The sequence below is a fragment of the Triturus cristatus genome, chromosome 1_2 (genome assembly GCF_964204655.1).
Source record: "Triturus cristatus chromosome 1_2, aTriCri1.1, whole genome shotgun sequence".
NCBI lineage: Eukaryota > Metazoa > Chordata > Amphibia > Caudata > Salamandridae > Triturus > Triturus cristatus.
This window is the reverse complement of record NC_140580.1, coordinates 1050158053-1050174210: the sequence shown is the minus strand read 5'-3', so window position 1 is coordinate 1050174210 and position 16158 is coordinate 1050158053. Positions and strand designations below refer to the sequence as shown.

Here is a 16158-nt window from a genome sequence, read left to right as displayed (position 1 = left end):
ACCTCCTGTCGGGCAGCAGCACCAGAGAGGACAGAAATGGTTTTGGCTGGGCAAAGGGCTTCTCTGCCACCAGAGAAGAAAGAAATGTGTGCTATAAGAAGTGGGGCCCAGACTCCTGAACTTTAGATTACTGCTGAACTACGGAACCTGCCAGGAAGAAGAACCAGGAAAGCTGGAGGAGTTTCTGAGTCTGTGCTGTGTGCTGTTGGGGTTGGCCTGCAGTGGTTGCTCCTGTCTTGGGCAGGGAAAGGACTGGACTGTGCTTTCATCATCTTGCTGTTAGAGTTTTCTGCAAGGGCTTGAAGTAGAGCTTGCCTCCTGTTGGAAGTCTCAGGGATAGAAAAGACTTCATAGATTACTTCTGGGATTCAAGAGGAACCTTTGCCATGGAGAAGACCTGGAGAAACTGAGGAGAAGTACTTCCTCTTTGCTGTGTGCTGTCTGGGGTTGGCCAGCAGTGGCTGTTTCAGCCAAGGAAAGGACAAAGACTTTGCTGTGTGCGGTGTCCCCTGCTTGAAAATGATCTCCAAGGGCTTGAAGTAGAGCTTGTCTCATGTTCTGAAGTCTCAGGGACACAAAGACTTCACCCAACCAGCCCCCTGAACTCCCTTGCAGGGAGTTCTGACCTGCCAGGAGGTGCCTGCGCCTGTTCTGGGCCTCTGGAGGTTGTTCCACCTGTTGGGAGCTCGGAAAGAAACTCAATGACAAGAAGCACGACGCATCCGCACCTGTTTCCGAAGCATCGCCGATGAAACCGACTCAGCGCCTGCCCACGACTGGAAAAATCACTGCACACCGCATCAAGTGCACCGATCTACGAACGCCGAGATCACCGCACAGATTCCGACGCGGGCCCTGCTGTGTGGCTGCAAGAACCAATGCTTTGTGGGACCCCGGCTGAAGAAATCAACGTAGCTCTGCTCCAGTTGTTAACCTCTTGTGATACTATAGCATCGATAGATTATAACTTGGAAAGAAAGAAATGAAAAAATTATTTACCTTCGGAAGTGCTCTTTCTAGTAGATACTATATCTAACTTCAGTTTCCTAATCTTTAGAATATTTCAAGGCACCAGACTGGGATCCAGAAGATGTTTCAGCACCGCCCGTGCATGCTAGTAGGTGGCATCATGCAGCTGTGCTCCAAAGGACAGTTGAAGCCGCATATTGGTGACCATCCAAGTGCTCAGACATCAGTTTTTTTTCTGGACACCACCCACGCCCTTGGACACAGAGTTCAGAATACAAATTGTGCGTGCCATTGAGCAGGTCTCTAACTTGGGAACTGTTTTGATGGAAAATAATCCATTCCAGTGAACGGGGAGGCAGGAAGTTGGTGAGGAATCTGCGGTTAGCGGACACACCAGAAATCACATTACCGAAGGTAAATAACTTCTGATGATGATTACTTTTAATGCCAGATTCTTCACCTTTGGAATAGATACCAAAGTAGTATCTCCCCCAGTTGGTGGGTCTGCGGAATGACTGATCAAAACACCTGCTGGAGACTGCTTGTTAAGCATTGCAAAGCAGACTGTAATGAAAATGACTATTCACTTGGACAAAGTTATTTTTTTCTCTCCCAAGCAAAGAATGTAAAAGCTATGCACTTGTTTTAGGTCCAAACAATGGAGTCTCATCTTCTTTTGAGGGGCGAGGCGGGGCAAAGCATGTTGGAAGAGTGATGGACTTTCTGACCAGAAAGGGAGTAACAACTTTCAGTAGAAAGGTTGTTCTGGTCCTCTGCATGAGTTTGTCCGGCGAGAGGGTAGTGTAGGGTGGATGGCTCACTCAAATAATGAGCTTAGGCTACCCCAATGAAAAAGATAGTCTTCAGGGTGAGATGTTGAGAACAGCTGTGCAATGGTTCAAAAGGGGTAAACATAACGAAAGTAAGGACCAAATTAAGGTCTCATTGTGGCATCGCAAAGGGGTTAGAAGAAAACAGGTGGACCAAGCCTTTGAGAAATCACAAAGCAGGTGACTTGAACAAGGATGATCGGTCTAGTAAAAGCAAAATGCCAAAAGGACTGCCAGATAACCTTTAACTGTGCCCACTGAAAGTTCTTGCTGGGTCAAAGACAAAATAAACCATTAGACATCTGACTGCTTGGCCTGCTGTGAGTCAGTGCTATGGGTGCCACACCCGCCCACACATTTATATAGGGGCTGACATACATAGACTTTGAAGAAAGATGCCTGGCTGCAAGGATGACATCCATTACTTTGGAAGGGAGATCAAATGTAGACAGCTGCTAATGTTCAATCTCAAAGCATAGCGGTGCAAATAGCGCAGGCCCAGGTGCAATACCCCGCCATGCTACACCGACAGAAGATCCTATGGAAGCGTCAGCCTGATCAGATGACAGAAGTTCATGCACAGGAAACTCTCAAGGTTTACTTGGAGTCAGTCGCTCTTGATATTCTTCAGAACTTGTGCAGCACAGGAAGCGGGGGAAAGATGCACAGGAGTCCCGTGTTCCATTCTAGGCGAAATGAGGGTCAGCAAAGGAACGTCTTTCAGAACACGAGCATGCAAAAGTGCTGACATTGCAAATCCTCAGATATCAAACCTATATAGCATTAGGAGGCCTAGGCATTGCTGGCTGAGTTAGTCTGCCCTAGCATTTAAAGATCCTCCAGGTGGTGCACGATTAAGTTAATGCCCTGCAGATTCAGCCTGATCCAGAGGTGCAGGGTCTCCTTGCACAGAGCCAAGGACCCCACCTTGCCCTGCTTGTTGCAAAACTGTATGGTGGTGGTATTGTCAGTGAGGACTTAACCAGCCTCCCCCTGATGGACAGCAGGAAGGTTTTTAACGCCAAGCATATTGCACATCCAGCGCGTTGATACAGAGACCGGTTTCTGCTTAGGCCAGAATCCTAAGATCTCCTCTTCCAGGTGATCTCTCCAAACTAGGGGTGATGCATCTGTCCCCACCTTCAGTTCTGGGTGGGGTAGGGAGAAGGGTCTACCACTGGTTCAAATGAGGTCAAGCAACCACTAATGCGGGATCTTTTGCAGTCTCTACTGAAACCTGGAAAGAATCAGACAGGTTACTTGGTGATGGAGCCACTGAAAGTTCAGGTTCCACTACAGAGCCTGCACATGCCATCTGCTATTGTCAACGAGCAGGATGAAGGTGTCCAATACGCCAAGAACTCTCAGAGCCACCCATACTGAAAAGCAGAACCGTGGCTGAAGGATCAGGATGAAAGCCTGTATTTCTTTATCTTGTGGTGGAAAGGTCCAAAAGGTCCACCATATTCAAGATGGCTCTGATGAAAGTAAGCCTCTGAAAAGGAGTTAGGCGTGTAATGTTTATTGTGAACCAGCAATATAACTGATAAAAAGGTGAGACCCACCAAAACGCATATCCATGAATAATGCTCAATAAAAAGGTGATACCCACCAAAACGCATATCCATGAATAATGCTCAAATGTCAAAAGTCAAAAAGCTTGTGAAACTCACTACTGCGTTGAGCAGAGCGCCCCACTAGATCTGACAACTCTGCTAAACAGTCAGTCCTGTCTAGGCCTGACCATATGAATGGTCTGTACCAAGTTGGCTCAGAACTCTTCTGGAACTGCTGGCAAGATCTCCGCGACCATGCAGACTTAGACTGGCCTATAAGACATTCAGGCAGTGCTCAGGCCTGGTCTGCTACGTCAGTGTGTGGGCTGTTTTTTTGGATGTTTGTGGGCCTGTTTTAAGGTCTGGTGGGCCGGTTTTCACTGTTGATTTCCCCGCTATTACCACAAGCCCTGGCAATAGCAAGCACAAATGCATACAGTCACCCATCAAACCTTGCAGAACACCTATACAACATGTCTTTGCAAGTTCAAAGCTGCCATATTTGCAAATGTGGGCCAGTTTTTTTGCTATCTAATTTGTTAATGAGGGCCACTTACTGTGGTGCCCAGAACTATTTTCTGTCTCAGTCCGACCATACCCCAAAAGGAATGGTACTACCTACCCGCAAACAGCTGGTACTGACTGACTGAAGGGCAAGGTTAGCTGATGAAAACATCCTCTTTCCAAATGCCTCAGATCTTTTTCACTATCGGGGGCATTGAGGGGAAAGAATTGGGAATATGCCTGCTAGTAGATGCCTGCAATCCAGCCTCTCAGTGGTACGGTGCTGCGTCCGAGAGGGTGTGTCACTTAGGGTGGTTCTGTAGAATTATGCCACCAGTCTGTTTACAAAAGAGAAAGGAACAAATGATGAACGGAATGCTGAACAATGCAAGCGTTCACCCCTAGTCACAAAGATCTGGGTTTAATCCATCGGTCTTATGCTCACCATGCCGCCCCAGTTTGGACCCAGACATATGCAAATAAGGCTTGACACTGCTCCTCATAGGAACAGTCCAGCCCGAACTGCCAAGCCAGGTCCTCCCTGGACTGGAAACAAGCCTCCAAGGACCGGTTTCGGGGCTTCACCTCATATTAGCCAGGCTAGCTTGAATCTAGTGGCACTGTCTGGGCATAACCTCCCAACTTAGGGCTACAAAAGCAAAAGGAACAAATGACGGATGGATGGAAGCTGGAGCACCAGTCTGTTTAGAAGCAGGCAGGGGCAGGGTTAGCCCAAGTGCCCATGAGCATGTCAGTCATGGCTTCGTTGAACGGCCACAAAGGATCAGATGAGGTCTGTCCGAGTTGTAAAATTCTATGTTAGTTCACCTCTAGAAAAGGTAAACGTAGGTCTAGAACATAAGCTGCTTGTCTGATGACTATGGCGAATGCGGCTGACTCATCCGTGAAAGAGCCGGAGGGAGAACCCAGCCCTGTGGCAGGGGAATGTCCAGTCCACTGGCCTCTTGTAGGTTTAGATAAAAATTGTCATTGTCCTATTGTGGAGAAAATTCATCCCTACCTCCACCATCATCATCTAAAGCTGCTTGACTTTGTTAAAGTCCGATCAGATAAGTTGTTATAGCACTGCAGGATGACTCCTAGTCAAAAGCACTGCCTTATCAGACAGAATAAACTGGGTCTGGGAGTGTCAGAGCAGTGCCAGAACGGACTTTGGCTAAGGTGTCAGAGGTTCGGTTTGGAGTTGGACAGGACATTGGGAACGGCATCCTTATCTGGTGTCTGTAGCGTTGCGGCCGTGTCAAAGCGAAGGAACCAGCATACATTGTGGTACTGGGTATGGAGTCAGCATCTAAGTCAGAGATGAACCCGAAGAGGCTTCAGGAGGAACAGATGACCCAGAGGGTAGACTCGATGGCAGTAACCAGACTGGAGGTTTCAGTGGATCAGTGTGGCTCAAGGGCGCATCAGAGGGTGTCTAAGATTTAAAGCACGGCCTCCATAAATGGCACAATCTGTTGGGATATCATCGATGACCCTGAAAATTCAGGATTCATTAGATCAGCTGCAGAATCATCTCTTCTGTAGGGGACAAGGAGCGAGACCAGGAGGCACCTTGATGCTCTTGCTACTTCTCAGAAAGAGTGGTAAGACTGGGATGAAACCTGCTGGACTTTGTGTTTTTGGATGGGGACTTACCTGAAGACTCCGGTAACAATAAGGACCTGATGCTGGAACGGCCCAGAGAGCTGGAATGGGTCTGTGTCCTCAACTTCAAGCGGGTGCAGGTCTTATGCAACTTCCTGTCATGTACAGCGACATACAGCTTGTCTTTGCATTCCTGGATCGCCTTCTGGGCACACGCCTCGCAGGACTTGGAGACGTGGCCCGAAACAATACACCAGAGTCACACTTTGTGGTTATCGGTTACAGACATCTGTTTGTGAAAGTCCCTACTACGCTAAACCCTGTAGTTTGAGGAGGGCACATGCCCCTTGCACAATCTTAGGGAAATTGTTAAGAGGAAAAATCTTTTCAACTGATGAAAAAAACAAAAAGTCAGGCTCTAGCTGTGGATACAAGTACTAGAGGTCAGAAAGAAAGGAACTGAAGTCACAAATTTTGGGTGGGGCCTATATACAGCCATCAGCTCTGGGGTGTAGCAGAGTTGACACTGAGCTGCACAACACCATCTACTGGCACACATGGGCTATGTTGAAATACCTGTCAGGTTTAGTCCAGTGGTTAGGGATATTCCTGAGGAAATTCAAATACGGCCCCATCTTTGCTTGTAACACCATTACGCTGTTGCCCTCACTCAGGCCCCTTCAACCTTCATAGCGTTTCTTTCACATTCTATACTGTTGCACATATTACACGACCTTTCCCGTTTCCCTGAGCTAAGTCCATTCTGAGACCCGGCTCGAAGCATCTAATCCCCGAGATAACCATCTATTGACCCTTGGTGACCGTTCTCGGCCTCTCCAGTTGTTTTACGAATCACCATCTTCAACACGCAAACACGTCCTGTCGTAAATTAAGTTAACCAAGGAATGGCTATGCCACCTGACCTATAGGGTCGGGTAGAGAACACTATCTTAGGGAAGGAATTTCTATTACCCATTATCCTGTATCTTGAACAAAGAATGTTTTCTTGTGGATGATTTGTATTTTTATTGCACATTGAGGGGGTTGTTGCTTTAGGGGATTCAAGCGCTACAAAAGACTGTGAGCCATGGATTGAAGTGGCAGTCTCCTGAGAACCTACCACTGATGTACTTCTAGGACAACTGTACCTAGCTGCAGCTAATAAATTGAAGTTCCTATGCCAAACAGAGTGTTCCGTGTCTCTGTAATTTGGAAGGCGAACTCAGAAGATTTCAGGCGTACCCTGCGCCGCCAGGCTTAAAGAGCCCAGTTCTTCAATTGGTGCCCTCTGTGAGGCCGCTTCAGAGGTCGTGGGTCCAGCCCGAGGATCGTGAGGAGCCCCGCAAGGAAATTCCGGAGGACGCGCACCACGTGATCGACCCCTGCATGTCGTAAGTGGACGAAGGTTTTTTTACCGTGTGGCTTCTCCCTTCCAACGGCTGAAAAGACCTGCTGCCCTGACTGCGGCCACGCTTTGGCTCCCTTGGTAATTTGTATCGCGAGACATCAGACGGACCTCTGTTGGCGTACGGAAACATCTGGTTAAGTTAAGTATAGTGGCCACTCCTTTGTTTTTGTTTTGTCTTTGTTCGACTTTTGCAAAAGCCGAAACCGAGGGGTGAGTGCAGTTTTTGTACTATAAAGTGACTAATTAACCCATTGAAGTTTGTAAAGAAACTATTGTGGTAGCGATGCCTGGTTTCAGTAAGTTTGGAAGATGGTTTTGTTGTAATCGCGATAGGGCTTCCCGACTGGAGGACTCTTGTCCAATTCCTCCGGCCGGAACTTCCACTTATGAAGTATATTCTAAACATGGTATTGGCCCCATAGCTTTTAATGAGGCATGGGTTCGCTATACTAGGAAAGATGGTGTTTTACGATGGCCACAGAACGGCAGTTTTGAGCTCAATATTTTAGATAATTTGGAGAACACTTTATTTAAGTGAAAAGCCCGGCCGGCCAAACAGAAAGAAATAAAACAAGCTAAAAGAGATAGGAGGGATATGTCTATCTTACAAGCTGCGCAACAGTTTAAAAATAATGAAACTGATCATGCGATTGAGGTCTAAGATAGGCAACATCGTATGGCGGTAGATAAATGTTATCCAGTGTTGCCAACTTCCCCTACGGACAAAAATGTGGACCCTGAGAAGGATCCTTTAATGTCCCATCTGTTGAGATTACCCCCGCCCTATGCGCAGGGAGCTAATGTACCTTTTGGATTACTGCCTGCCCCCGGAGCTACTGCACCTTTATTATTAGCACCTGCCCCGCCAGTTGTCCCACCTGTCGCTCCCCAATCGGTTCCTGCACCCCCACCACAGCTTTCTCCGGCATTGCCGAGCTCTCCCTTACCTTCGGCTCCCTTCGTAAATGTTACTCCCTCTTCTGCCCCGCCTAATATTCTGTCTCCTGTCCTAATGACAAATTCTCTCTCCGCTCGGAGGTGAATTATTGATACCGTCTCTGGCCTTTTGTCCCCTCTCTTTGGGACATTTCAAATGACCCCGGTTCCTCCTCGTAGACAAACTCGTAGTCAGCTCCCAGGTCCGGAGGAACGGGAAGTGCTAGATCTTCAAGCCCGAAGGTGGATCACGAATGGCCCCCAGTATAGTGTGCAAGATATTATGGTCACCTTTCAGCAGTGGGAGGCACCAACGCAGAGATATGTTTTTGATACTATGTGTAACATTTTAAGTCAAGAGTTGGATGATATGGGATTGGGACGAGCCCCTCAGGGCCTGCTCGATGTACAGGCCGAGTTTGATAAAGGGCTGAATGTGGGCGCAGAGGTTGAGGACGCGGTAGGAACGCTTGTCACTTTTAGAATGATGCTTGCCTGCCGGTCCTTGCCAAAACGCGATTCCTCCGTCAGGCGAAAATTAAAACACTATCCCATGAGAGAGGTTCCCCCAGTGTGGAGAGAGGAGGTCGCAGCTCAGGGTGGTAATCCTCTTATACCTGCTCACTTTCAACGCGTGTGGGTACACGTTCCGTGGAAACGATCTGAGGTATTGGCCCTTAAGCAGTCGTTACCGGACACCAGTAATAATCCTGCTGGGTACCACGAAGAGTTGTCCCAAACTGTTGATGCATGTATTATGAATTTGGCCGATATAGACATGCTAATGGGTAATGTGGTCCCACAACCGTTATGGGCTAGGATTCGGAAGGAGGACCATGTGAGGGAACTGGGGGGTGATTGGGCTGCCCTACTTGCCGCGGACAGACTCCAAGTGGGTGGTGCCAAACCTGAGGCTCTAATTACAGAACTCCCAGCTAGGATCATTGCCTTACTGAAGACTATGATGCCCCCTCTGCGAGTTAATTGGCATAAGTTAGCAGCTTGTAAGCAGAAAGCGGATGAAAACATCAGATTTTTCACTCGTTTCGAGGAGACATTCATCGATCATAGTGGTCAGGATATGAGCACGGAAGGTGGCCAACGACTGTTTGTAGACAAATTAGTGTTAAATTTGGTTCCAGAAATATCTAATAAATTGAAGAATTCCGAAAGTGCGTGGGCAGTATCATCTTCTGACCAGATATTGGCTACTGCCCAGTATTATGAAAATAGGGATAAAGAGGAAAGAGAGAAACTTGATAAAAAGATCAAAGAGTTGAAAACAAAAGTTCTTTTGCAACAAGCTTATCCTCCTCGCCCTGCCCAACGTGAATATCAGCCGTCTCCACAATTCCAGAGACAGTTGCAGAGGTCTGGGCCTTTCGTTCCCCGATCCCACTGGGCCAAAAATCAATGCGCTTACTGTAAAGAAGAAGGCCATTTAAAGTATAATTGCCCGGTTTTGTTACAGCGCACGAGCGGTATTCCCGCGTCACGAGGCCAGGGTGGTTATCAGTCAGCATCAAGAGGTAGGGGACGAGGTACGCCGCCTAATAACCAACGTTCGATGCCCCCTAGAAACTCCATGAATTATTTTGATCAGCAAAATGTTCAGTCTACCAACTATTACAACAGTGATTACTATACTGAGGATGAGAGCCAGAATTCCCAATCTAGCTAGGACAGCCATGGACAAAGTACGGGAGTAGTTTCAGTTCCAGTGGACCAAAGTGGGCCTTATGTTGATGTGGAAGCACTAGGTGTTACAGAGCCATTCCTATTAGACACTGGTGCAACAAAGAGCTCTATGATTCACTCTAAACTCCCTGGGGCACCTTTGTCTGGCTGTACAAATGTTTCTGTAGGTTGTTCTGGCGCCCCAGTTCAAATCCCAGTTTCATGCCCTTTGCCCATTTCAATTGGTCCTTACAAATTGGAGGCCCCGCTCCTTTTAACAACTGGTTGTGGTGAAAATTTGTTGGGCTTGGATTTATTGAAGAGATTGTATGCAACATTACACTGTTTCCCTTCTGGTGTACATCTTACCTTAGGTAAGAAATTGACCTCACCGATGTACTTGTCTAAAGATCAGCTTCCCCCTGAATTACAATCTCTTCCAGCCACCCTCTGGGCCACCGGCCCAAATGAGGTGAGCCTCCTGCGGATTCCTCCCTACATTGTAACACTCAAGCCTAATACTAAATTTCCTCGCATTCCACAGTATAAAATTTCCAGTGACGGCGAAAAAGCTCTTTTGACTATAGTTCATGATTTGGTACAAAACGATGTGGTCGAAGAGACTAGAGGAAATGTATGCAATAGCCCTGTTCTGCCTGTTTTTAAACAAACCAACCCTTCTCAGCCACCTGTCTATCGTTTCGTGATTGATCTCAGAGAGGTCAACGAGATTGTGGTACCTCAATTCCCTGTTGTCCCGGATATTAATGCCCTGCTGACAATGATACCAGCCTCAGCTTCCTGGTTTTCTGTCATTGACCTCAAAAATGCTTTCTTCAGCATTCCCATTGCTGAGGAAAGTAGGGATATTTTTGGCTTCTCCTTAGCAGGCCGAAGCTTCCGGTTCAAGCGAGCTCCTCAAGGCTATTGCGAGACCACAAGGTTTTACCATCAAAATTGCGATATTGCTGCAAAGAGGTTACCTACCTAGGTCATCTCTTGTCAAAGGAGGGACGGCGATTGACCCCAGAACGTATCCAAGCATTTGCCCAAATGCCTATTCCATGTACGCAAAAAGAGGTGCGTGCCTTTTTAGGTATTACCTCTTATTGTAGACCATGGATCCCCAATTTTTCCCTTCTGGCAAAACCTTTGTTGGCACTCACTCTTAAAGATACACCACACACGCTTCCATGGACTGCGGAATGTCAGAAAAGTTTCACTGATTTACGCACTGCCTTGTGCTCTGCCCCTGTGTTAGGTACTCCTGATTACAGTAAGCCTTTCACACTCTATGTTCATGAGAAAGAAGGTTGCGTGTTATCAGTTTTAACGCAACGATTTGGGGACAAGCAACGCCCCTGTGCCTATTTTTCGGCCACGTTAGATCCAGTGGCCAAGGCATTACGTAGCTGTTTGTGGGCTACAGCAGCAGCGGCAGTTTCCATTCGCCAGTCTGCTGGATTGGTATTAGATAATACTCTTATGGTCATGGTACAACATGCTGTAGACACCCTCCTAAATAGAACAAAGACCCAACACCTCACGAGTGCACGCCTTTCAGGGTACGAATTGACGCTCTTGGCTAGCCACATACACATTAAGCGATGTAATACCTTGAACCCGGCAACATTGCTGCCAATTCCAGTAGAAAATGACACTCAGGAGCAACACGACTGTTTCCTCCGCACGGAGGAAGAGACAAAAGGCAGAGTTGATTTAAAGGATACTCCACTCCCGGACCCGGATGGGACCTTATGGGTGGACGGTTCTTGTTTTAAGCTTTCTAATGGTGAAACGACCTCAGCCTATGCAGTCACTACCTTATACACTGTTGTAGAAACAGCGCGTATTATACATAACTCAGCCCAGGCAGCTGAATTGATAGCACTGACTAGAGCTTGTGTGTTGGCTGAAGGGAAAAGGGTGAATGTGTATACTGATAGTCAGTATGCGTTTAGAGTGGCCCATAGTTTTGACCGCCTGTGGAAGGAAAGAGGGTTTCTCACATCCCATGGGACTAAGGTACAGCATGGCCAATTGGTAAATGACCTCCTTGAATCACTCACCTTGCCCACTCAGATAGCGATTTTGAAGTGTAGTGCACATAAGAAGATCACTGATGATGTAGGTCAAGGAAATGCTTTCGCAGACCACATAGCAAAAGAGACAGCTAGAGACACTACAAGCCGCATGTATGTTGCGGGCTCTGCTAGATGGGTTGCACAAGGAGGGATATGTGAGAATACTGTGGACAGTGTGAAAACGATCCAGGCAGAGGCCTCAGAGAAAGAATTGAGTACGTGGAAAGAAAGTATAGGAAGATTGGATGTGACAGGGTGCTGGACAGACTTGTCAGAACATCAACGCTGGTTGTTACCAGATGCTTATGTACTCCCAGTAGTTACAATGGCACATGGTCCAGCAAATATTAGCGCTAAAGGTATATGCAAGCTTCTGGCTCCGGTATGGAAGAATGTGGGGATCCCTAAATGTGCGGACAATCTGGTTAAGCATTGTATTGTATGCTGGATGCATAACCCGGGGAAAGGAACACCAGATGGACACTTTGCTTCCCCAACTTACCCTTTTGAGGTTTTACAAATAGATTACATCCACATGGAACGATGTAACAATCTGAATTACGTTCTTGTTGTGGTATGTGCCTTCTCCCGATGGGTAGAGGCCTATCCCCTGAAAGATAATACTGCTCTATCCACGGCAAAAGTCCTTTTGAAGGAGTTTCTGCCAAGATTTGGGTTACCGAGAATTATTTGGAGTGACAACGGAAGTGAATTTGTGGGTCAGATCATGCAGAAAGTATGTACAGGCCTTGGCATCAAGCAAAAGTTCCTTACAGCAAACCATCCTCATTCAGCAGGTTTGGTGGAATGCTATAATGGCACCCTTATGCTTAAACTGGGGAAAATAAAAGCCAGCACGGCTCTTGCCTGGCCTGATGCCTTGCCCTTGGCTCTTATCCACCAGAACAACCACCCATTCCCATATGGGACTTAGTCCTTATGAGGTTGTCTTTGGACGCCCTGCAAATGTTTGGGGAGTCCCAAGGCCAAAGAAATACTCAGAGATAGAGCATCCATTGTTGATTGACTATTTACATGATCTAACCACTAAGTTACGTGTCCTTCACCAACAGGTACAAGATACTTTGCCCCAGGCTTCAACGGATCCTGGTCACACCATACGGCCGGGAGACTGGGTCTGCGTCAAAAACTTCCAGAGGTCAAAGAACTTGGAACCTCGCTGGAGAGAACCTCGTCAGGTACTACTGACGACGCGTACTGCAGTAAAGGTGGTCGGCAAAAAGAACTGTGTACATGGGGTACATTGCAAGAAAGTGCCCCTACCATTGCCTTATGATCAATGGGTTCATAAACGAATTAGTGACTCTGAAACCGGAACACCACCAAGATTTGGACTATTCAGCGATGCACGCCTAGACATTGCCGGAGCAGGACAAGACGACGACGAGGTCCTCCAGACAGCTATACCACCGGCAGTGAAATTGGACACTACTAAACCACATCTCCTTTTCCAAGAGCAAACTGTACCTGGTTCCCGGAGGTACGATTTGAGGCCCAGACTGAACAAAAATACCTCAATAGTGCTTCATTGACTTTGTCTTTATCCCGATTTCTACATGATTGCAGGGCCGTGATCGTAAGTCTCAGAATTGTGACCCAAGATGTGGCTCTAGGCCTGTGGGACTTGTAGGAAAGTATAAAGAACTACAGACAATAACAGCTGAGTAAAGCAACCTCCCGTCACGGGCAATATTTAGAGCTGGAAATGACTTAACAAGGGAATGGACAAAATACAAACAATGAGCACAAAGCATTGTAAATTATTGCATAATCATTTTATTAATATTAATTTTGATATGTATTATATTGTCTTGTATAGGATGGGGACTACACGTAATTTTTACACAGCCTACTACCAAAATTACGGTTGAAATGCATACACATGTCACTCTACCACCTCATGTTGAGTCAAGAAGGAGTGAATTCCGCAACAACACATTTGTTTCCATGCTACACCAACATCAATTGGCCACTAATGCGACGAACTGTTGGGTTTGTGGTCTTCTGCCAAGTTCGGTGAATACTGGAATGCCATACATTACCCTTCCTTTTTCATTTAATGGCTCTTGTAGTGCATGGTGGGAATTGAGCGCCAGTTGGGTATTTTCTGGAGATGGGGGATACTCGAGAAGTAAGGAGCTTGGGAGTACATCTATATCATTTATGTTGGCGGTACAGAAAAAGGATATATGGAACGGATAGTGAGAAGTCAGAATATGCTGATCGCCAAACCAAATCTACGAATTTGTATTTTCTGCCCTCTAATAGAACCTCTCGAAAAGGACAAACTTTTCTAGTGGTACCTGGACAAGCACCATTCTGTATTAGGAAAGGAGGGTTAGAATATAAAGGTACAAGCAATTGCCAACATATTGTGACATTGAATGGGACAGATTGGCCTCGCATGGTTCCCTCACGTAATACATACTTCGTGTGTGGAAATAAGGCTTACATTTCTCTACCTGGTAATTGGAGAGGCACTTGTTATATCGCTTGGTTGTTGCCCCCTACATATATAGCAGATGCCAAGCATCATTTACAGGAAAGAGGGGTGGCGTCTGACCAGGATACGTCAGGACAAGAAGTCGGGGATGTCTTGAAAGGACTGCTTCCATTCTGGGGCTCAATAGCCAACAATAGAGACATAAGACAACTAATTCGAGTTGTAGAAGCCACTGTCAATGAAACAGCTGGAGCTTTGAGTAACATCACTGCAGAACTCGCTGCTGACCGCCTTGTCACGCTTCAGAACAGGATGGTATTAGATATCATCCTTGCTGATCGTGGGGGCGTATGCAGATTGATCGGATCTAGCTGTTGCATTTTTATTCCAGACAACGCCCCTACAGTATACCAAGCCATCTCTAAGCTACATAAGATCGCGGAGTCCGTTCACCAGGATGAAGGGAATTGGTCTCTGATGGGATGGTTTGGGGACTACTGGCTACATGGGGATGGAAGATTCTTACCTTTGTCGGAGCGACTTTGGCTATTCTCTTCTCATGTTGCCTTTGCCTACAATGTGGTCCAGCTATATGCGGAATCTGCGCCACCCTGTGTGTTCCAAATCCGGTATCACAGAAAGAAGCGAAAACAAAGATAATACTGCAACAACAGCTTGTAGATTTCATGGCTATTGAAGTCGATTCAGATTAACAACAGACTCTGGCTTCTTTGCCTGAGTAATGGCAAAAGGAGGGTCTGAGGAAATTCAAATACGGCCCCATCTTTGCTTGTAACACCATTACGCTGTTGCCCTCACTCAGGTCCCTTCAATCTTCATAGCGTTTCTTTCACATTCTATACTGTTGCACATATTACACGACCTTTCCCGTTTCCCTGAGATAAGTCCATTCTGAGACCCGGCTCGAAGCAACTAATCCCCGAGATAACCATCTATTGACCCTTGGTGACCGTTCTCGGCCTCTCCAGTTGTTTTACGAATCACCATCTTCAACACGCAAACACGTCCTGTCGTAAATTAATTTAACCAAGGAATGGCTATGCCACCTGACCTATAGGGTCGGGTAGAGAACACGACCTTAGGGAAGGAATTTCTATTACCCATTATCCTGTATCTTGTACAAAGAATGTTTTCTTGTGGAGGATTTGTATTTTTATTGCACATTGAGGGGGTTGTTGCTTTAGGGGATTCAAGCGCTACAAAAGACTGTGAGCCACGGATTGAAGTGGCAGTCTCCTGAGAACCTACCACTGATGTACTTCTAGGACAACTGTACCTAGCTGCAGCTAATAAATTGAAGTTCCTATGCCAAACAGAGTGTTCCGTGTCTCTGTAATTTGGAAGGCGAACTCAGAAGATTTCAGGCATACCCTGCGCCGCCAGGCTTAAAGAGCCCGGTTCTTCATTCCAAAGATGAGGACTTTGCAGTTAGAAGTATCCATCAGAATACAGTGTTTCGAATGTCTAAAGGGAGGTTACAGAAAGTAGCCCCTGAAAGTAATGATCAAATTTAGGTTAGGGATTTAGTGGTGAATAGAACCTGATCATAGAGAATCCATTAAAGTATTGACATATTATTTAGTTGGGTTGAACATAATTTGGGCTCCCGGTGTTATGGTATTTATTTTTTTAACATTTCCGTCTTTATTTATCCATATTTATTTTTTAGCCATCTTATTGGTATTTATCCATATTTATTTTGTGTTTCTAGAAAAAATGTAGCTATAAAATGGTATATTTCTGCATTTATAGAACTCTTCGATGTGCACGCAAACATGGATGCCTATCATGTTTCAGCAAACTAAGCAGCCACGTATAACAAAAGACTACCCTCACAATTACATATTAGCATGATACTACAAATATATGTGAACATATTCCTGTATTTTAACCCTCCATGCGGTCTGCCTGCTTAGCTGTTGCCTAGAATTCATGAAAGATAATATGGAGAGTTTCTCACCAGAAGCACCATTTTCAGTATTTTTCCGCTTTTAAAAATAAATACAGACAGGAAACACATTGTTTTCTGTCTGTATTTATCTGTAAAAATCAGTAAAAACGGAAAACCGGGAGCCCTAAACATAATGCATCAAGAGTACCA

The 16158-nt window shown here is 46.2% G+C and overlaps 1 protein-coding gene across 2 annotated transcripts in view; it reads right to left on the bottom strand.

Moving 5' to 3' along the window:
• Positions 1 to 16158, bottom strand: part of RABGAP1 (RAB GTPase activating protein 1) — a 1076978-nt gene that overhangs the window by 219674 nt on the left and 841146 nt on the right. The window lies entirely within an intron of this gene.